Consider the following 22,539-nt stretch of genomic DNA (forward strand, 5'->3'; position numbering starts at 1 on the left):
GAGAGTTAATTACTTAACTTGCAGTACTGTACAAAAAGAATTACTCAACTCTTTTCCCAATAGAGTTCATTTATGTATACATAACCAAAGACAACGTAAGGGTCATTGTACTTCAAAAAGGAACGATCTCTCATTTCCCTGGAATACATTTTCGCTTACCTACATAATGTTTTGCTAATGAGGCAAAGTCAAGGAATAAATGTTGATTTTTAAAAAGTACCATTGGCCGTTAAGCAAGTTGGAAGAAGCTGTCTAATACACAGAGAACTAGAAGAGACTTGCCAGTTATAACAGTTACAAATCACTACACACTCCAGAAAGAAAGCCTGGAGGTTTTAGGGGTTCCACTGGCTAACAGCAGCAGTCCTAAGACGCTGGTGAGAAAGAGATTGCTGAACCCTACTCCAGAACTTCTGGCTACAACTTTGGAATTCTGATAGGTATCCAACTATGAGAACCACTTATCCAAAATATCCCAACATCCTTCACCTTGAATGGAATCAAGCTTTCCTCAGGTTTCCTAAAGGAAATGAGAGAGTGGAGAAGCTAATAGGTAGTTAAGGGATTTCCCTGCTGCATCTGTCCACCCTGCTTCTCTCATTACACGTTGGAGAAAGATAATTTATGGAAGACCATTTATCCTCTACATGATTTAATACCACTCTTACCATAATTTTAAGTTAGAGGATCCTGAGATACCCAACAAATCAGATTTAGCCACTTGCCCCATGGCCATAATATGGAGGACTGGTGGCCTTCCATAAATCATTATCTTTCTCCAATGTGTTTTATTTTAATAAGTGGCCATTTACAGTGAATGGCCAAATTTTCAAGTACACAATTATTAAAATTAAAGGTATGCTTAGGCAGTATACCATTTTCACAAGTATGCTTTCTGCTAGAACATGTTCTCCCACTTCCACTTATGATAAAATGGTGAGATCATATATTCACTTGTTCTTCCTAATGCATTCGTTTTTACAGTGTCAACTTTGTCCTCTTCCTATCTACTCACATGCTGGTCTCAGATCTCAACATAGACCTAAACACTCATCTCTCCTCCAAGTTTTATACTGTTAGGCCTGATGCTGTCTAGTTACGTTAAATATGGCTTTCAAAACTGCATTCTCTTTCCCTTTGGAATATCTTCTCATCTTCTAGCTTTACAAAAGATATTATTATCCTCTAATTGTAAAACTCAGCATAATTTAACAGTGTTTCCTCTCCCTTTTGCCTGTGTCCAACCACTGCCTAAAGCCTGTTGGGTTCTTTGATTAAGACAGCATCTCTCTAATTCAGCAGTTAAGAGCACTGGTTGCTCTTCCAGAAGACCTGAGTTCAATTCCTAACACCTACATGATAGATCACAACTGTCTGTAGATCCAGTTCCAGAGGATCTGGCACTTTCACACAGACAGATACCAGTGTGCATAAAGATAAATCTTGTTTTAAAGACAGCAACTCTCTATGTATTCCATGCTGGCTGGCTTCAAGCTTACAATCTTCTCTCTTATTCCTTAAGTGCTGAGACTTGTAGGAGTGCTGACTCCAGGTACAGTCTTTTCTTTCTTCCTAAGGTTACTATTCTAAACATCTTCTACGAAATTTTGGCTCCATTCCTTTTATTTTTGAGCAGTCAAACTGTATAGCATAGAGTCATCCAAGTAAATTTCTGAGTAAGCTAATACTGCTTCAAAACTCAAAATTTTATCCATTCTTAATAGATCAAATCATGTTTTGAACTGGTATGAGAAATCCTCAATACTATAATAGGTTTAGAGTTTCTCCAATCGAGCCAGCTATAATTGGAAGCACAGTACAAAATGAACATTCAACTTTAGTGAAACTGGATTCTTTAATTGGCTAGTAACTCTGTCCACTGTTCATTGGGGGCCTTCAGTTGTGTCTTTCCATCAATCTAGGTACTTTTTGCCTGTTCTTGCACAGCAACTCATTGTCTAGCAGAGGTATAACTATTTAAATAGAGGTTTTCTTGATAAAAGAGTACACAAATAGCAAAGTAACTGAAAATTTCCTGTCTGTAACTGAACTCACATGAAGCCAAATGTTAATTCCACTGCAAAATTGGATAGAATTAAGTCACATGGTTCTGAATACATCAGTACATATTTGAGACATCAAGCCCCAGTTCACTGTACTATAAAAACACTGATTAAATTAGTTTCAGAAAATTGTTCTGCAGCCAAGGAGCTATCTGCTGCACAATGGTCCATGCAATAAATCTTAGACTATACATGCTGACAGGTGTGAGATGATTTATTGAATCAAGAGACAAGGGATTGCGGACAATTACTAAGAATCATACACTCTTTTCAGTGCAACGTTATTTTACTTAACACAGGCAATTGAGACGGAAACTGCTATTATAACAATAGCCACCTTTTCTCAGACATCTCTAATTCTACATATTAAAGATGATCCAGAAATGAAATCATTAGATGGTGCTGTTGGCGCTACATCAGACAGATGACTTAATAATGATCCATCTCCCTGCAGCAACACTCATCTCTGTTAATAATCAAAGAATGTATACTACCCATGACCTCCAAACATTGCTTTAATCATGGTAGCACCAGGATTTACAATATCTGATCTGATTTTTCTTTGCAATATGATTCTATTTTACTTAATGATCAGTAACAGAATTAAACTTTCACTATAAGTTGTTAATTTTAATTCCATTTTTATCATAAACAATTTTTTCATTTAATGGTCGTCCTTTCCATGAACTTTTGAGTTTTTCATAGACATACATACAGTTTTAGAAGTATAATTGCTAAATCAAATTTTGGAAGCTAAATAAATAATGTTGATGGTGGTAAAAAATAATAATATTGAACAAGTGTTATTCATGTTATAGAGTTTCTTTTCTATATGACAAAAGTTATGTGAAGACATGGAATGGCTCCTCAAAATCACCTGCTTCTGAGCTCAAAAGAACTACCCCCAGCAGAACAACCAACTAAGCAAAAAAATCATTCATTTAAATTTCCTTCAAGGTTAAATTTCATTATAACAATCACTTAGCTGCACGAAAATGAAAACTATTTGAAGCTGCCTACACCTGCCCTAATAGGCAAGCAATCCCTTTCTAAGGTCAGTTTAATGAAAAGTGGCATCTCAAGTTGCTCAAGTTACAAAGATAACCCAACGTACCTTAGGAACAGCTGATATAATTATGTTGTGATATGTATGTAGAATGGGTATCAGAATCAAAAAGGCAGGCTTTATTTTGTTATTGGAGTCCAGCCTCTGATACCCAGTCATTTCCAGTCCAGTGAAGGGTATACAGCAGTTCTCATCACAAATAAATGAAAAGATATTAGGGAACTTGATACTCCTGCTCTTGCTCACTAAACCCCAAGGAATATCCTAGTCTGACACAAACTCATTGTTCTGGAAAACGAGTCACTTAGGGGCCTGCTGTAGACTCAGCAGATCAAAGAAATTTGATTCTGGTTAGCGTTAGCATTGTGCTGGAGAGTCAGGAAGATAATAGTATGTTAGTTCCCAGCTCCTCTAGCATGGGAGGCAAATGCTCTACTACTGAGCTGCACGGTTTTCACACTGTTTATATCCATCTTAAAAATCATTTTAGTTCCTGAGAATAGAGATCAAGTTAGGACTGTTTATTTGCCTGAACAGTGTCGGAAACATAATTACTATCCTGTTTTATAGATAACAGGGTCTCAGTTCATTACTATAGATGAAGTGAGTTGTTAAATGAGACCAGTTGGTCTTTGGGAGGTTTCAAGATCTGGGGAACCCTCAATTTTTTTTTAGCAGTTCTTAACGCCAGTCCAAAGACTTTGTTTATTGTTCTTGGTTGTAAAGACAGATTCTTGGTATGTAATCCAAGGTGTTTCAAAATTCCACTGTAGACAACGCTCTTCTCACTTTCTGATAAAAAGAACTGTGCCACCATACTTTGTTTATGACTTATGTGGGTGGTTGTGTCCCATGGCCAAAGTTTCTTTAGTATATGTGATGCCGAAGGGAGCATGTGTTCATGTCTTAAAATTTCATTCACATTTTGAGGCATAAAGGAAATAAGAAAATAGAATAGAATATAGAAATATAATCTGGCTATGTGTTCAGAGGTTAGCCTTAGGAGATGATAAATATCAGAAAAGGCCACCAATGGGGAGCCCTAAAAATTGGAAACGGATGGCATTATAAAGAGATGGGAGAGACCAGAACATGCAAGCACATTCACTATCACTTTCCACATGATGTACTACTAGTCTGCTTCCAGAAGCCCATTACCAGATACAGTCTTTCAAAGTCATGTGGCAACTTAGTCGCAAATCTTAAATGTGAATTTATAGATTACAGGAAATTCTCAGGTTATGGAGAGAAACTGCTGCTGTCTAAACACATCCAGTGGATTTTATAAATTTTTGATGTTTCTAAAAACTTTTACCTATTTACATTTTTATATTCTAGCAAATGAAAACAATGAACTTGTTCACCTGCCTCTGTCTCAAACACTAATGCTTTATTTTGGCCAACAGCTACAAAGCTGTTTCTCGTCAACTCTTACCTGGAATGTGCTGTTGTGTTATCACACACGAAGTAAGGAGACACATGAATCATAGACAATGCCAAGTTCAGGTGTGCATAATAGATTGCCACAAGTGTTTCATAGCAGACAAATACAACATCACAGTGTCTGAACTGTATCTAACTTTAAATTTTGCATCTGAAGAAAATCCTCTTCAGTGTAGTGAAGCAGATTTCCTATGACAGAATCTTTTCTGGTAATTAAGCATGTATGCTGAGACTTCTAAGAACTATAAAGTTTTAAGTTATCTACTGACAAGCATTGTCCTTCCTCTTATTCTGAAGGAGTTTACCAGTGCAGTGGGATGCTGCACTGGGTAGTTTAACAATGGACTTCCTAAACACTGAAGCCTGGATGGACCTGCATTTCTAGTATTCATTTCAAACTGCTTTCTGGAAATGGAAGAGGAGTTTATAAAAGTGAATCCAAATAATACAATCCAAGATCTCCCAAGTATAAATTTTGTGAGCATATGTAGAAATTAGAGTCAGATTGATGAGTGTGAGGGTGGACAGGGCTTCAAGGGAAGAATATTTTATTCCAATGATTTTGGAGGACCTCCTTTGCTACGTATTTCCACCAGATTTCTCAATACCCTGGCTATGGGGGTGTCATGAATGGAACTGAGGTCAACAGCATTCTTTCAGCATAGAGTAGACTCTGCAAAATAATGGACATTTAAAATGCCTAGCACATTTGATCTATATCAATTACATTATTAAGAATTTCAACCTAAATAAAAAATTGACACTATATATCTGGAAGGGGATTTAAAAAAATGAGTTAAATTGGTCATATGCTGTCTTTGGCAAATCTGTGGTTTTCCAAAATAATTATGAAAATAGCTCATTGCTATTTGTACATACAATAGTTCCAGACCATATTTTGTGCTGTTGAAATTAAATGCCCAGAACCTTAAAAATATTATAGTTTATTCCTTTCTACTCTCTGTCAGTTGTAAGAAATCAAGTGCAACAATGAGGATTAGAGTGGGGAGCTTGTAGACCTAAATAGTGTGGGGATTATTTTCAACATAGAGTGTAAACAGAAAAGTAAAAATGAATGCGGAGAATTTGAACCTTTGCTATCCTAAATACTGAATTTGCTTCAATTATGAAAGTTTTAATGAAAAATAATCTTAAAATAAGTATAAATCAGGTATATTAGCAATGTTTGATGGGTATTAACTTCAACAACAAAGTACATTTGTACTAATCTGGGTGTTTTCTTGCTCAAATATTGCATAGAATCAGTATTTTTTAATTCCGCCGCAGTGCATTTAGATATTTGGCTAAGAAGAGGTCCTAGCATATTCCTCTCAATTCTACCCCAAACTCTGCATTTCAAGTATAGTCCTATGAGGTAAAATCAAAAGGTACAATTATAATTGTATTTGAGTTGATTTCTTCTTTGGAATATAGATAATTAAGTTCTGTAAATATAACTCAGCAGCATGAACCCTATTGGCTTTGATCCTTAGCACCATAAATTACTGAAAAAGTCTAAACCAATTTAACACTGGTTCAATCAATGAAGGTCTTAATTCAATGACCAGAAATGTAACATAGTAATGTAAATGTAACAGTATTTCCTGTGATTCACGCCTTGGTAAGGAAATGATTACGATACTATACGCACAAAAAGATTTCCAAATATATTTAGTATTCATCAGCTTTGAAAGATCAATGACTAACCATGAGATAAATCTCAACATCTTTGATACAATTCAGTTGTGGAGAAGCAAGTTTTATTGCTAAACGCACTTGCCACTAGGGGAACTGGATAGATTTCTTAGTGGTTAAGAACACTTATTGCTTTCAAAGCTGTCCTGGGTTCTTGGCATCCACATGGTAGCTTACAATCATCTTTAACTCCATTTCCAAGCAACCCGCTGCTCTTCTCTGGCCTCCCTGGGGACTGCACACATGTGGTGCACATACTTATATGCAGGCAAAACACTCTTACATATAAAATAATACTTTAAACATCTTTCTTTAAAAGTTATCTTCCAAACAAGGGAATGATGGCAATGGAAATGCTGTGCTATATGGTTCTCTTATTCTCTACAAGTTACCCTTAGGCTTATCCAATTCCCAAATTTCTTAGTCATTCTACTCTTCCAGCGAGCAAGGTTTGTTTAGAGCTATAAGAAGTCACTATTCACAACAGCCAAAACATGGAAACAACCAAGGTGTTTATTATCTGATAAATGGATAAAGAAAATGTGGTACATAGACATAATGCAATAATGTTCCACCATAAAACATAATGAAATCCTGCCATTTGTGACATGAATGGACCTGGAGGACATTCTGTTAAATGAAATAAACCAAGCATAAAAGATAAGCAACACATAATCTCATTAATTCACAGCCCTATATAGAATCAACTAACCAGGGTTCTTAGAGGCTCACAGACTGAAACAGTAATCATGGAGACTGTACAGGTCCGAGCTAGGTCTACTGCACATGTGTTGTGGTTAGTAAACTTGTGGTTTTTGTGAAACTTCTAACATTTGCAGTGGGGGTGTTCAAGGCATTTAAAAGCGAAAATTACTTTTGGAGCAGCACCAAATATAGCCAGTATTGGGCAATAGTAAAAGGGTAGTATGGGAGAATATGTTTTGAATTGTTTTACTTGTGTTTCACATGCTGCTATAATTTTGTCATTTATCAACCATTGTCTCAGAGTTTACTGGTCTGTAATTTTCCCAGTCTGTATAGTATATTAGTTTTTTTTCTTTCAGATCATCTTTATTGCTGTTTTCTCAATGATGTTGTGAAAAATAAACCAAATCACTTTTTTGTCATATTTTTACAGGTATCATCTATGGTATGAAAACAATCTCACATTCAGAACTTCTTAGGATGAAGAGCAATTTAAGCTTCACTGGTTGTCACATAACCCACCCTAGTCAGGAGAAATATTTGTGATTAACTCATCTCACTCAGTCTCTCGAACACACTTTCGGAACACTTTTCTTTCATAGAATCCCTTAGAGAAATATAATTCTCATCAGGAGTGGTAGAATTACTCTTATCTGAGACTCTAAGATTTGGGTGTCAAAAATTAAGGAAACTCTGAAGTTTTCTTAGGGTGGAGTGAACAAAGTTATGTATTTCTATCATCACATACCAGAGGGACAAATAAAACCTCTAGCATGATTTCCTATCACATACTTCTAAACACACTTGGCAAAGAAGACACAGCTTGAAACTTTGCCATAGTTATGGCAAAAAAATATTATTGTCATCATCACTATCACCATCATAGCATTAAAAGTAATAGTTTGTTACTATTTACTGAAAGTTTTTGCAAAAATTTTTACCTAAAATAGCATTAAATGCAAGTTTATTGGGAAGTTGCTTGAGGTTCACTGGCCTCAAGAAATTTGCCATGTGAAGGGAGAGGGAGGATTGGGAAGAGAAAGAAAGAGCATGAGGACAGGGAGAGGGGGGAAGGAAAGGGGAAGAGAAATACAGAAAGAAAGAGTGCATGCACAGATTTCGGAGGGGAGAGAGGGGAAGAGAAAGAGAAAGTGAATGCACACGTGGAGGGAGGGGGGAGAGAGAGAGAGAGAGAGAGAGACAGACAGACAGACAGACAGACAGACAGAGACAGACGGAGGCAGACAGAGACAGAGAAGGAATGAGATGGGAGAGGAGAGAAGATCTTTTTTTACTTCTTTACTCGCTCTGTTTCATATACATACACATTATACAAAAGCTATGACAGGTAGATACTCCTAGACTTTTGTGGGGTGTGTTTTTATTTTTAATTTGAGAACTCTGGTTTAATGATGTACAGAATGCTTCCCAAGGTCAAGCTTATATGAGGCAGAGCCAAAATTGAAATTAAGTTTGGTGAGACTACAAATCACCTTTAACTAACAGAATTAGGGAAAACCTAATAATATCAAGTAGGACAAAGAAGAATGTCTCAAATATACAGTGTGTTGCAAACACAGTTTCCAGTACTTCTAAAGGTTGCAAACTCATGATCATTCATCCTGTCAGAGAACAGTACAGCTCTTCAAAATAATGCTTCCCTTTGACCCATCCAGTGCAGGAATGGTGAGAGATAGAACTTTGTAGTTGAAACTTTATTTTGTTTCACCTTTTATACTCTTGTCACTCTGAGAAACTACTTTATAATTGAAAATATAATGGTGAGTTTTAAAAGTTGGGAAGGAAATAGGCAAGATATTATGCAGAAACAGAATGGAAGATATGGAATCATATTCTCTGAAAAGTCACTATGAGGGTAACTACCAAAGAAAAAAGACCCAATTGCCCAAGGAAAAGACTAGATTTTATGGCTTTTTAACCATTCAGGGGATCTACTTTTTATTGAGCGTATTTTGGAAGAGAAGATATACAAAAGGTAGAAAAGACCAAAATTGTCTGACGATGCAAACACATAATCCTGGGGAAGGGAAATGTGATAGCTTCATTTCCACCACCTCAGCCTTAATCCATGCTTACTGGTTTCTTTGTATACTTACTTGCTTTTAAGAGAAAGAAAGAACATGAAGTTGGATGGACAAAGAAATGGAGGGGGTTCTGGGAGCAGTTAGGGAATGGGAAAGAATATGACCAAAATACATTATATGAAATTCTCAAAATATAAATCTTAAAAATTCTTTTTTAGCATCACCCCAGGCTGCATTATTAGACATAATAGTAAACGTTGCTCAGGATTATTTAGGAAAAAATAAAATAAAATATTCCCTATGGGTTATCAGTACAATAATAAAGAACTGAGAAGTCTACAATTTTTTTTGTTGATGTTGGTTGTGTACTTTTTTTGGTTTTCTTTGGTTTGTTGTTCTTTTGTTTTGTATTTACTGAGTAAAAAAAAATCAGGTCTTCATCTTCATCTCCCTTTGAAATTATTTTTCTTGCCCAGCAGTGGTGGCTCACACCTTTAATCCCAGCCTTTGGGAGGCAGAGGTAGGCCAGCCTGGTGTATGGAGAGAGAGAGAGAGAGAGAGAGAGAGAGAGAGAGAGAGAGAGAGAGAGAGAGAGAGAGAGAGAAGAACAGAGACAGACAGAGACACAGAGACAGACGGACAGAGACAGACAGAGACACAGAGACAGATGGACAGAGACAGACAGAGACAGACAGATATACAGAGAAAGACTTTTTCTTCTCATTTTAGTCAACTAATCATATCATTTCAGTTTCCAACTTTCTGGCCATAAACTTGTCTTTGACAGCAATAAAGAATAGTTCTAAGTGATTACTCTATTAGACACTGACTAGTATTAAAATTTAACCAAGCCATTTAAAACACAGATGTCTCCCAATGACATAGTAAATGAAAGTTTTCTATGTGTTCAAATGAGAAGCTACACAGTCCAGAAGGTAACTGCTGAGTTTATATGACAGCATGAATTAAACGTCTCTAACACTCAATAAGCTATAGACACACCTCCAAAATGAAGACCACACCCAATGGAAAAGAGCACCTATTTAAGGCTGGTATGTCTGTGACCTAGCTTATGGACTTCCAGTAACCAATTGGGAAATCTGAGCTATGTGCAGGCAGACTCTGGACCATGTGTCAAATCTGGCTAACTAGTCATTTTTACAATTGTCATTGGAACTCAGTCATTCTGCTGTGTGTCTATAGCTGCTTTATATTACAGTAGAATTGAGCAATTCTGATAGAGACTACACAGCCGAGGAAGAGCAACTGGCCCTTTTCTATGTCTGCTGACTTCTGTATTTAGGAACTAATCTAGGCCTCACTTTCTCCATTCATAACATGAAGGAGTGGGCAGAAAACTCTGTCCACCAAGCTGATATATCAGAATCCTTGAGACCAGTGGGCTAAGAGGAAGTCCTCATACTTTGTTATGCATAAACTTCTTGTGAAGAAAGTATAAACCACAACAGGAACACTCACTTGGAAATCAAGCCTAAATAAAATCAGTCCTGGCATTGAAGATTTCTATTTGATTTACAACATTTCAAGTCCTGGACTTAAAGCATCAAGTATCTGTGGATTTGCATGGATCGGGATACCGTGCTATATAAATGGTCCTTAGGAAAAGACTTAAATTAGTTAAATAAATTAAATTAGGTTTAATTAGTTAACTTTTGATTTGTGGAAATAATTTACTTTAAATAAATCACAATGAAATTGGCTATATATCAAATGTAAGCCCTGTCAGTGACAATCTCAGTGAGTAACCCATTCTCTGAAGACAATTGCGCTTGGAGGAAAGCCCCAGGCTCTCTTGTCTCTGCCACAAACGGCTACACCTGGAAGGTAGTCCTGAGAGCATGCTACCAAACACCAGGAAGTCTGCTGGATAGCAGATAATATCAGAAGCACCTAAATCATGTTTGGGGAAGGGATTAAAGAATATTTCCTAAGCCTTTTGAGGTTTAACTATTGCTGCAACAAGTTGAAAGATGGCATGCGCAGGTCCAGACTGCTTAGGAAAGAGCTGGAAGTGCACAGAAGGAAGAAAGCTTGCTGCGCTCTGAGATTTGAGATGGCTGTCAGGCTGCCAGGCCACCAGCCTACCTTTCATGATGACTACAGATTGCAAAGGGTGAGTTTTAGGGGGTGGTCTCTGTGAAGTCTGGCCTCTATAATTCAAAATAGGCTGGTTTTGGAAGTCACTGGTACAAAGAAATGATTCTGAGACTGAAACTGACCATAGCATTGTTGGCAAATCTATGTTGGTATCAGAGACTGAACCCAGGGCCTTGTGCACACTAGGTAAATACATTACCGCTGAACTATAACCCCAGCCCACTGTTTAATTTTACCTCTTGTGCTTGTTAGAACCTACATTCTATCTGTTAGGGGTTTTTTTGTTTGTTTGTTTTTATTTTTGTTTTGTTTTTGCTTTTGTTTTTGGCAATGCTAGGGTAAAATCCAAACCTTCTCACATGCATACATTCTACCAAATTTTAACATTTTTATTACAAGAGAGGATGTTAGTGCATAGTCCAAGCTGGTCTTGTACTCATTCTGCATCCCAGGCAGGAGTTTGCAATCTTATTATCTCAGTCTCCTGAGTAGCTGGGACAAGCCTAACTCACTGGGCCCCGTACAAATAATACTTTCCTTTTATATATTTGTGTCTTTGGTATTAGGAATGGGACCCAGTATCATGTACATGCCAAGAAAGAGCTCTACCACTAAGCTAAATGCCTCCATTCTAAGGGACTTTCTTGAAAGAAATATTTAGGAGACAATTTGTAGATTTAGGAAGGAACACCAAGGTCTGAAAAGAATTATTTTAACTGTTTATATATTTGAAATTTAAGAGAAGGGCTGCCAGGCTGTGGTCTTCTTTTTTATCTGATGGGCAAATTCGGCCTACACAATAGAGACTATAATCTTATTAAGTTATTACAGCCTTTTCCACTTGTTACTACAAATATTCATTGCTGATAAAATACCTTAAAGGGATTTTTGTGTTCCAGTTCTTGACAAATGAATAATCAGATAAAAAATAACTGTAATGTATATGCATTGGACTTGAGAAACTGAAAAATATTTTGAAAGGGAAGACTTGGGCTCAGGAATGTTTATCAAGTGATAGGCAAATCTAGATCATTGTGCATGGGTGGAAAAGTGCTGAGGGAATGGGGAAGATAAGAGAATCATGTTCAAAGCTAAACTATAATGTTCCACAGTGAACCTTGATTTGCTCTTTAACAATAATCAAGACTTACTACAGGAGAAGGAAGAAAAATTTATCACAGAAATTACTCACTTTTATTTACATAAAATATATGGTCCAACTCTTTAATAATGATATTTTTTGTCTGTAGAATTATTTTAAAAAGTTTAAAATCTGCAGCAAGCAAAGAAAGAGAAACACCAATCAGAACTGAAAGAGGAAGTGCTATGTATTTTTTGTCCAACAATTTCCTGGGTCCAGCATTGGAGGGTTGAATTTTCAATTATTTCCTTTGCTTTACAGGTAAGGAAACTAGGCTTAGAGAGGATCAGTTTGTTTTTAGCCCTTAAATTTACAGAACCCTAAAATGGGAAGATCATGGAATATGCTTAAAATCAGATTTCAATTTTCCTCAGAGCTGACAAGTCATAGTACGCATTGGAACAAGACCTCCTCCAGGGCTTCCTGTGTGCATCTGTGCACTAGAGTTACTAGACTGTGCCATCATGCCTGACTTTTTCCCATAAACATATGTAGTAGGGTAAAACTCAGGTCATCATGTTTGCATTGTAAATTATAATTGAGACATCTCCCAGTTTCTAAATTCACATTCATAGGCAAGGCAAATAATCATATTGCAAATGATGAAATGAATTTAGGGACCATCAGATCTATTCATTTATATAATACTTAGGTATGAAAGATCTGCTGACTATTCTCTTTTTCTCTATGTAGATAAAAATGATTCCACAGAGATTTACGTTTGACCTGTATTTTTATTTAACATTACTATAAAATATAGACCCTCTTCATTTATGTTCACCATGGTAAAGGGAAATATTTGTTCTCTTTATGGACCATAGATGATAAAAGTGGAGCAAAATTACTGTCTTTCTTTCCTCCTTGCTAAGTGTTATAATGGGCCACATTTGGGTCATGGCTCTTTTTGTTTTAATAGTGCTAGTGATTAGTCAAGGACAAGATTGACCTTCAAGGCCTGTATCCTTAAGCTTCAAGTTCTCTGGCTGTAGATAGTCACTCTTCCCACCCCTGTGAGTGTGTGTGTGTGTGTGTGTGTGTGTGTGTGTGTGTGTGTGTGTGTGCACGTGAGCGCATTTGTATGTGTGTATGCCTGCACTGGAGACTAAACCCAGAACCTCATTCATATTAGGTATGTGCACTGCCACTGAGCTATGCTCTAAGTCCTCATCAATATTCCTGGTAAATTTGCCATGGCCTCATGCTTTACAGCATTAAGATTGTTCCAAACCACTAAGCTGTTCCTATACACTAGATACTAGATGTTGAGCAAGGCACTTGAACCTATATTTCCTCATTTAACACTCTTATGATCACTAACAGGCAAATAATATACTTTTGTACAGGAGCTATATGGTTATTCCAAGGATCAAATAAATAATAGTTGATTGTGTTTTTTAAAATGTCAGTCTGAAGAATTACAAGTACTTCTTACTACAAATGCCTGGCAATAGTGTGTTCTTGGTGTCAAACTAACAAAATGTTCTTGAGGCTTATCTCAAAGGAACTTAAAGTAGTTTCCTGCTCAGCTCAGCTTCCTTCTATTACCATCCTGCCCAGGCCTATAAGCCCTTTTCTAGAGGTTTTGATGAATCCTCAGAAGAGAAGAACTACAGCAACTACATCAGTTAAAGAACTGATCAATGAACAAGTCAGTGAGACCTTTGTTTGAGGAGGCCCTGTACAGCTCGGTTTGAAAACCCTGGGACAGGAACACGTCCCTTTAACCTCTTCTTGCCTATGACTCATGGAGCTTCAAGATGTACCTGACCATACTCAGCCTGAAATGAAACCCTGACCCTTTCACTCTTAACCGGGAAATTGACGCCACCAACAAAAAGCAACTAAACTTTGTATATCAATGTCAAGGGTTAAAGAAGAGGGAAATAAGAACTCTGTACTTGGTCAGCATATTTGTTCTAAAGCACTGGTTTATTAAAAAAAAATCCCATAAGAGTAAAAGCACCCCCACACACATCCACACACAGCTGGCCACATTAACACAATAGTACTTCCGTGAATTGGTCTCTCATATCTCTCTCTTCCTAGAGGTGGTCATCTTAAAGTAGAACTCACAGCAACTGCTTCAGAGCCTGGCTATTTATCTGACCTATTCGTTTTGTCAGGAAGGATATCAGCCCTCTGATGAAAGCATGTGAGGAGACTGTGTGTCCAGCCTGTGCACAGCAGACCTTTAATAAAAAGGCATCCGGTCTGGATTTTAGCATGGCTCAGAGCCCTGATACTGAGTCCTAACCTGCAACTCCAAAGGAAGGAATGCCAATGTCCGCTTGAGTATTTCTACAGAAACATGGTTTCTCTTCAGCTTCTAGAATTAGGTGGTTTATAGATAGCAACACCAAAGTCAGTGATCTTCAGGAATTTCTCACACTGACAACTATGTCTCAGATTAACCTCCTTGGAATTCTTTCCACGGTCCTTTTATGTAGTCTTTTGCCATGTGATCTTTAGTTCTAGACCCTGGTAGGACAGGTTTATCTTTGTTATTCGTTTCTGCATTCCCAGAATTCACCCATTCTTATCTCATAGTGGCTACATAAGAATTCTCCCTGGGTGGATTAGAAGGGCTGATTTTCATTGGTTAAAAAAGAGAACTTGATAAAGCATATAAGGAAAAGAACATTTGTAAAGGCACAGATTGGATAGATGCTTTTAGTGATTGGTCTAATACCAATGTGGGTAAAACTCAATCTTTTCTTTATATTGCCGACAAAAAGCAAAGAGATGTAAGGGGTAGTGGCACATGACACCAGTGCTACTCTGTATTCTGCATGACTTTTACAAAATGCCCACCTAGGGCCGTGGGTGGTGCACAGAAGCTTCCTTTTTGAAGGGTCTTTCACTCTAGGGCTCTTCCTCTTCTTCTTGGTAGCCAGCAATGAGATCCTCCTGTTTTTCTACTATAAAGAAAACAGTAGAGGCAATAGAGCCCAGGACTCCTCCTCTTGCTAGCTTACAAAAGGCAACTGGACAGTACTACTGAGTGAGAGCTGGTCTAAACTCCCTGTGTATCTTGTTACTAATCTTTTTTTAAACCTATCTAGGGTACAAAAACCATGATATCAAGTCAAATACCAGCTTCTATTTCTTTGGTGATCCAAAAACTCAAACTGGAACATGAATAAACAACATCTGTCTGCAATCTTTAAAATAGTCTTGTTTCTAAAGCCATTCCATTCCTCGTAACACTCAGTGCTTCTAAAAGGTCAGTTTTGCCACTTAGCTTGATGGGCAAATCAAATTTCTGCTAGCCTCTAGAATTAAGCAATGGTTATCAAAGTATTCCATAGTAGGGACTAGAAACAGAACTCTACTCTATAGTCACTGAGTAATTATGATACAGTCAATAAATCCATGATTGGATTCTCCAGATGAAGTGTTGACTATTCTAGTAAAGGTACAGCTACGATAGAACCTGATGTTCATCAAATGTTTACTGCATGTGATTCTTATGCTTTCTACTTTACAAGTACTTTCTTTTCTGATGCGAAACAAACAAAAAAGGCATTTTATCCAGTTTAAAAATAATACATGCCAAATGGCTACACAAAAGACTTGGACATTGTGCTCACAAACATAAAGTGAATCTGGATTTTTTGTTTGTGTTTTGAGACCTTTAGGGGAGAAAAATCCTAATTGTCAATTAGCATTATTGTCTTTGCTTTGCAGTGTCCTCAGGTAGCCTGGGAACATGTACACAATTCCAGTTCTGGGCATAAGTTCTGGCTCTTCAGTATAATCAGTCTGTGAAAATGTTGGCAAGGGGACCTCTTCAAGACAGCTTCCTTGATGGCTCTGGAGGCATTCTTCCAAAGCCATATCTCTACAGTAATTTGCAGAGCCTGTGGGAAGGCATCCTCCTCCTGTAGTATGGTGGCTTGCAGCCAGGCCAGGTGTGTGTTTAAAATCACTGTAAAATTGCTGCATATATTTCTCAAAACCTCAAAAATGACTAGAGCATTTAAAAATAATGCTGCCTTTGTTGGCCCTGTTAGGCTGGAAGAGAAAGAACAAGCTGGGCACTAGGGAACTGCGATCTGTATAGACAGATGTATAGGTGATTGGGAGCAACTCTATTCCAATTTCAGTGTAAACTACCACAGATACACAATGTGCTAGAATAGTGTGAGCTCCAAGACACTCTAAAATGTCACTGCAGTAGATGCAGTGCCCTGAACTGCCTTCTCCTTATTGTGAATGAAAAGCCAGAGAGACAGTCACATGCCATCTTCACGATATCTAGCTATAAGAGGAATGCAGGAGAAGGATTATACTGATACCCAGATTCAGAAGCTAATAGCAGTTCCTGACACTCCCTTCCAGTTTTTAATCTTCAGAGACAAGATTTTGAATGCCACTCAGATTTTGAGCTTGGGTTGCACTGTTTCAATTTAAATAGATTGTAAGATGAAAACTAAAGCAATAGTCTCTTCATGCTTTTTTTTTTTCCCCGCCTGGGAACACCACAGCCCTACCTGTATCAGATATTCTCATTGGACCTTTTTTGCATAAAGCATACTTTGTATAACCCTCCCTGCATAAGAAAAATATTTCACTGTTATTTTACAGACAGGAATAAAACATGCCCAAATGCTTAGCCTTACATTCAAAGACTCAAACTCTCCTTCAAAGATACCTCTTCCGATATTATCTCTTCTGACCTCTCAGAACCCCAAATGTTAGCCAGCATTGTCCAGCATCCTAAGTGTCCTTGTGTGTTGCTACAGACAGGCCTCTGCCGGCCCAGTGCATGCGCAGAAGTTCTATTCAGCTGCTTTGATGTATAATCCACTCATCTGTCAACACAGCTTAAATCCCACCACCCTGAAGCAAGGTTTATTGTCTACTCAACACAAGTCATCTCTTCCTCTTCTGAATCCCAAAACAGTTGTCTAACTTATCAATCAATTCCATACATCATTCAGCAAGTGTTTCTAATTGGCATGCCTCTACCTGTGGCTAGACATTTTTCAAACTATAAAACACATTAAAATAACAACATGCACTCTTATCTCACACATAAATATGGCAAGCAATAACTAAAACAATATTGGGCAGCCAGTGAAATGCCAAAGTCCACACATTTGACCATTATAAACTGAATCTTGCTTTCTAACAGTAGTTCTGACATATTGCAGGCTTCCTCTGAGCCTGGCACAATGCTAAGAGTTTACATGAAACACTTTATTTTGTTCTCCCATGTTTTTGTAAAAGAAAGCACAGGACATTACTAGCCTTGTTTTATAGAAGAGTAAAGTGGGGAACAGGAACATTAAGTAATGTGCCCAACTATTACATTTGTTTACACATTCCCATGACTCAGAGGTACCTTGTGTACTTGTCTGTGCACTTTCCTGAACCCCCAGACCTTACAAAAATGATCCCAATCATAATAAATCATCAAGCAATAGTAAATTCCCTCTGTAAGAGAAATATAGGAGAGGTAAGTCAGATAGAGAATTATCAGGTGAAAAGGAGGAGGGAAAGGAAGTGGCTTTGAGCTTCATCAATAAAAGTAGGTCCCTGGAGGTGCTTTCTTCTGACTCCATCATAAATATTTTTGTACCAAATGAATTAAATAAGAGGCCACTTTTATGTAATTCACAAATATTTCAGAACCTTATTTTAACCACATGAGAATAATGAAAAATATATTCACATTGTAAACTATGGAAATGCTGCCATGAAATATGCACAAACTATATTTTTGAAGGAGACAAGTGGAACTGGTAAGACACACACACACACACACACACACACACACACACACACACAAAACCAAAACATTTTATATAAAATACATGACTCACTTTCTTAAAATACCATGTGGTGAAATATAATAAAACTTATATATAATTTAAATGAAAATCTAATCTAAAATACTTGTGAGCTGCTTCACACACTTTTATAGGATTATAAAAAGGAGGTAGTATGTGATAAAATGTCAGAGTTGAATGATGGATAACAGGAGTTTTTATAGGCATTTATTAAGCTAAACATTGTTTTCTTTTTCAACATTTTTTATTTTATTGGTTATTTTATTTATTTACATTTCAAATGCCATACCCCTTCCCAGTTAAACCCCCTATCACCTTCTAATATAAGACTTGAAAGTGGTATGTGGAGATTTTTTTTTCTGGGAAGACTTTTTCCATCTCTCAGACTGGCATCTGTGCCCTTGATTTGGATACAGTATGACTTTCTCTACCAGCAGCAAGGAAAATGATTTTTCTGTTAGATTTTCCTACAAGTCTGTTAGCTCTGTGAAGATGGTGACTGCTTTTGTACATATGACCTTTGCTTAATAAATGAATATTTGCAATGTGATCTGGATTTGGTAGCTGTATGTGTATGGGCTGGATTCTCAGGTGGGGCAATCTCTGAATGGCCTTTCCTTCAGTCTCTGGAGCTGAAGGGTTTTGCAACCCCATAAGAACAACACTACCTACCAACCAGAGCTGCCAGGGACTAAATCACAATCCAAAGAGACAGACCCATGTCTCCAGCTGCATATGTAGCAGATGATGGCCATATTGGGCAACAATGAGAGAAGTCCTTGGTCCTGCCAAGGCTTGAACGCCCCCCCCACCAGTGTAAAGGAATGTCAAGGTGGGGAGGCAGAAAGTCGTGGGTGGATAGGTGGGGGAACATCCTCAAGAAGAAGGGGGAGGGGGGAGTGGAGGGGGGTTTATGGACGGGAAACTGGGAAAGAGGATAACATTTGAAATGTAAATAAAAAATATCCAATTTTAAAAAAGGAAAAAAATAATGGATATTAGCTTAATTATCCGTTACCTCTCAAAAAGTCTGTAATCTTGTATGTTAGAGCTTCAAATGTCTTGAAACAAGGAAAATGACAGTGGTATGAAAAGAACTTGAAAAGTTCACTCTCTTTAGTTTCCACTTAGCTTAAATGTGCTTCTCTGAGTAACTGACTGAGTAAACAGAATACATAAATAGGATTTTTGGTGGTACTGGCATTTGAATCCATAGTGTCTCACATTGTAGCCAAGCATTCTCCCAATGAACAATAACTCTGGTCCTGTCTTTTAGCTCTTAGTTTGAAAGAGTGTGTCACAAATTATGTTGCCCTGGCTGGCCTTGAACCCTTAATATCCTCCTGGCTCAGTCTCTAGAGGCAGCAGTTCTCATCCTATGAGTCAAGTCCTCTTTGGGGGTTGCATATCATACATCTTCTCTATTAGATACTTAGAGTATAACACATAGTAGTAGCACAGTAACAGTTATGAAGTATCAACGAAATAATTTTTTGGTTGGTGATCACCACATCATGAGGAGCTGTATTAAAATATTACAGTTTTAGGAAAGCTGAGAACCAGTGCTCTAGAGTAAGTAGGATTACAGGTCTGTGCAACCAGGCCTGGCAATATTACTATTTTATAGCAGAAATATGTCATAGAAATGCCAAGAAAAAAAAGAAAGAAAGAAAACAGTCTGTAGCTCAGTATCACCTCACACCATTGTTGTAAATTGGGAAAGATTTTCAAACATAGAACCCCATCTAGGCACAAGAACTGCTGAGAATTCAGCTCCAACTTGGGCTTTATAATAAGTATCAGGCAAGTCAAGGCTTCACGGTAAGACCCTATCTCCTAAATAAATAAATAAATAGACAAACAAACCTAAGAGCAAAATTCCCTATCTCCGACTCCATATGCATAGTGTTACATAAAATTGAGCTTTAATGTGAACTTTTGGAAGAATCAATTGAAATCTCAGTGGTTTGATCCACTGAAAGCTATGCTTCATGAAGAAACTCCCACCGCCAGCCTTTAAAGTGAGCATAGCAAAAGCAGTTTCAAGCTTCAGTGTGAGCTTGCTTGAAAGACATTGAAAGGTCAATTTTCTCTGTTGGCATATTTTCATAAGTGCAACTTGAGTCAAGAAACAAGAGGCACAGTGTGTTATGTGTGCACAGTAAGAGAGGAATTACTTCACTGTAATTTCTTGGAAACTCTAGAATACATTATTAATCTCTCTTATATGTCAGTTATGTGGTTCACAAATCCAGTTTTTAAGTAGAGTATGTAGCACTGGAGGGCTTCTTAAGATTCAATTAAAATGATTATTTTAAATGTCCATGTTTTGATGTGTCTCACTTAGAGGTTGCATTTGACATGGAGACTTCACTTGTTACTTTAAACAACAGAATTTAGGAATTGTGAGTTTAATTTTCTCATCGTTTCCCTATCTCATAAGCATTTACCAAGTATAGTCCCTAAAAGGAACAAACTGATGGCATGACACTCTTTCAAATGATCTGAAGGATCTTTAATATTTTTAGTTTCTGAGACAAGGTCTCTAAGGAAATGTGGAAGATTTTACATCTATGAATTCTATATGTTGAAATTTTATGGTATTTTATCTTTTGTGCTTCAGATAAAGATGTTAATGCACAGAGTCACATTTCATTTCTGCTTTTGTTTTGTTTTACTTTTTAAGATACAGTTTCAATATATAACCTTTGCCTGCCTACATCTCACTATGAAGACCAGGATGACCTTCAGTTCATAGATATGCACATGCCTTTTGCCTCTTGAATGGTGGAATTAAAGGCATGGCCTACCATGCCCAGCTACATTTCATTTCATACACCTTTTATATGGAAATCTAGTATAATTATAATGATCCCCAAAATTTAGGTTATTAAAGAAAATAATTATTCTTTGCAATCATATCAGCACAATATGTATCAATATGAAATCCCACAGAGCACAATTTACTTTTTCGGACAACGTAATAACTACTGAAAGATACAGATCCTTGGTTACTTCTCTTCATTATGCTATTAATTCATTTTGTAAAATCAGCATTTGTATTTTACTAGGTTTAGATAAAACAAGAAAGTACACATATTTACCAGTCTGTGATGACTAAGATCATCACCTCCAAAATGCCCTATATATTTATGATTTTTTTTTCTGACATGAACGCCATGTTCCTGAACAAACATGTTCTGCTGGTATGTTATCCATGCAAATGCTTAAAAGCACATTTCATGGAATAGCTGCAAATAATTGATCATAAACATATTTTGTTAAATACCTGCACATGTGTTTCGGTGCCTTAGAGGTTGTTAATATATGCCTATATTTCTGTGATTAGAAAATAAAATATACAACACTGTTAATTGTCAGGCCCTCCCCATAACAATATCAAGGTCTGGTAATCCATAAGCTTGATTAGCCAAATGTACTGAACTTATGACTGAAGACTTGCATTTTCATCACAGAAAGGGCTACTGCAGTATCTCCTCATAAATGTGAAGACGTTATGTAAATAAGTAATGACCGTGCTGTGACAGCAAATGGACACTGAGCAGAATTTGACTACCAGATACAAATAACCAGCCTGGAAGCTGTTGAATACGCAGCCTCATGATGATGATGGTGTTCTAACAAACAGCCCTTAATCTAATGAAAAGAACTTTTTCTTGATAAAGGACAAAAAGGAAAGGAAGACCAGAGATCTCTATTCAAGCATTCCAAAGGACATACCTCCTAAGCACAAGAAAGGTTAAAAAGAAATCATCTCAGATTACACAAGCTAACAGCTATCTGGAATTTTGAACGATTGACTTTGTTGTAATTTCCTGCACACTCCTTTTCCCTGTCAAACACGTTGGTGGTACTTTTCTCTACCGCTGGGCAATGCAGGAAAATGTAATGTGTGCCTATCCTCCCTTGACTGTGTTACCTACATTCTTGTGGCAAACTTCCCTATATGGTAAAAAGATGGATTGCAGCCACTCGTTCCTTGGACATTTGAAGTGAAGGATCTGTGCGTGTACTGCGTTCGCTTCCCTCATCACATTTAGAAGCAGGGATTTCCCTTAGCATGTCAAGTTCCCTCATTGTGTCAAACAATCACAACGCTGAATCCCAGATGTGGTTCGTTAATCTTCACCATGGTGAAATCACCTATGTAGCCTAAGTAAATATAAGCAGTCATTAGCATTAGGAGAAGGCAATAGGAACCGTTTGTTAAAGGTGATGTTATTCTTTGAGCAATGATACTCTTTGGATCATCTGATTAATTTTGTTTGTTCAACAAGTTGCTCTGTTTTTCCTGAGAGGAGGGACTTCAGTATATATTTACTTAGCACTTTTAACTTATACCTCTTTTTCTTTTAATTAGTGTCTTGTGATCTAAAAATTAGCTGATGAACATAATACTTCACACAAACTCTCTCAGTCATGTTTGCAATAATTAGGCCCACTGTCA

General features: G+C 37.3%; 1 protein-coding gene across 6 annotated transcripts in view; it reads right to left on the reverse strand.

Moving 5' to 3' along the window:
- Mid1 (midline 1) overlaps positions 1 to 22,539 on the reverse strand; it is a 374,802-nt gene that overhangs the window by 96,328 nt on the left and 255,935 nt on the right.

Source organism: Rattus norvegicus, chromosome X (assembly GCF_036323735.1).
Source record: "Rattus norvegicus strain BN/NHsdMcwi chromosome X, GRCr8, whole genome shotgun sequence".
Lineage (NCBI taxonomy): Eukaryota > Metazoa > Chordata > Mammalia > Rodentia > Muridae > Rattus > Rattus norvegicus.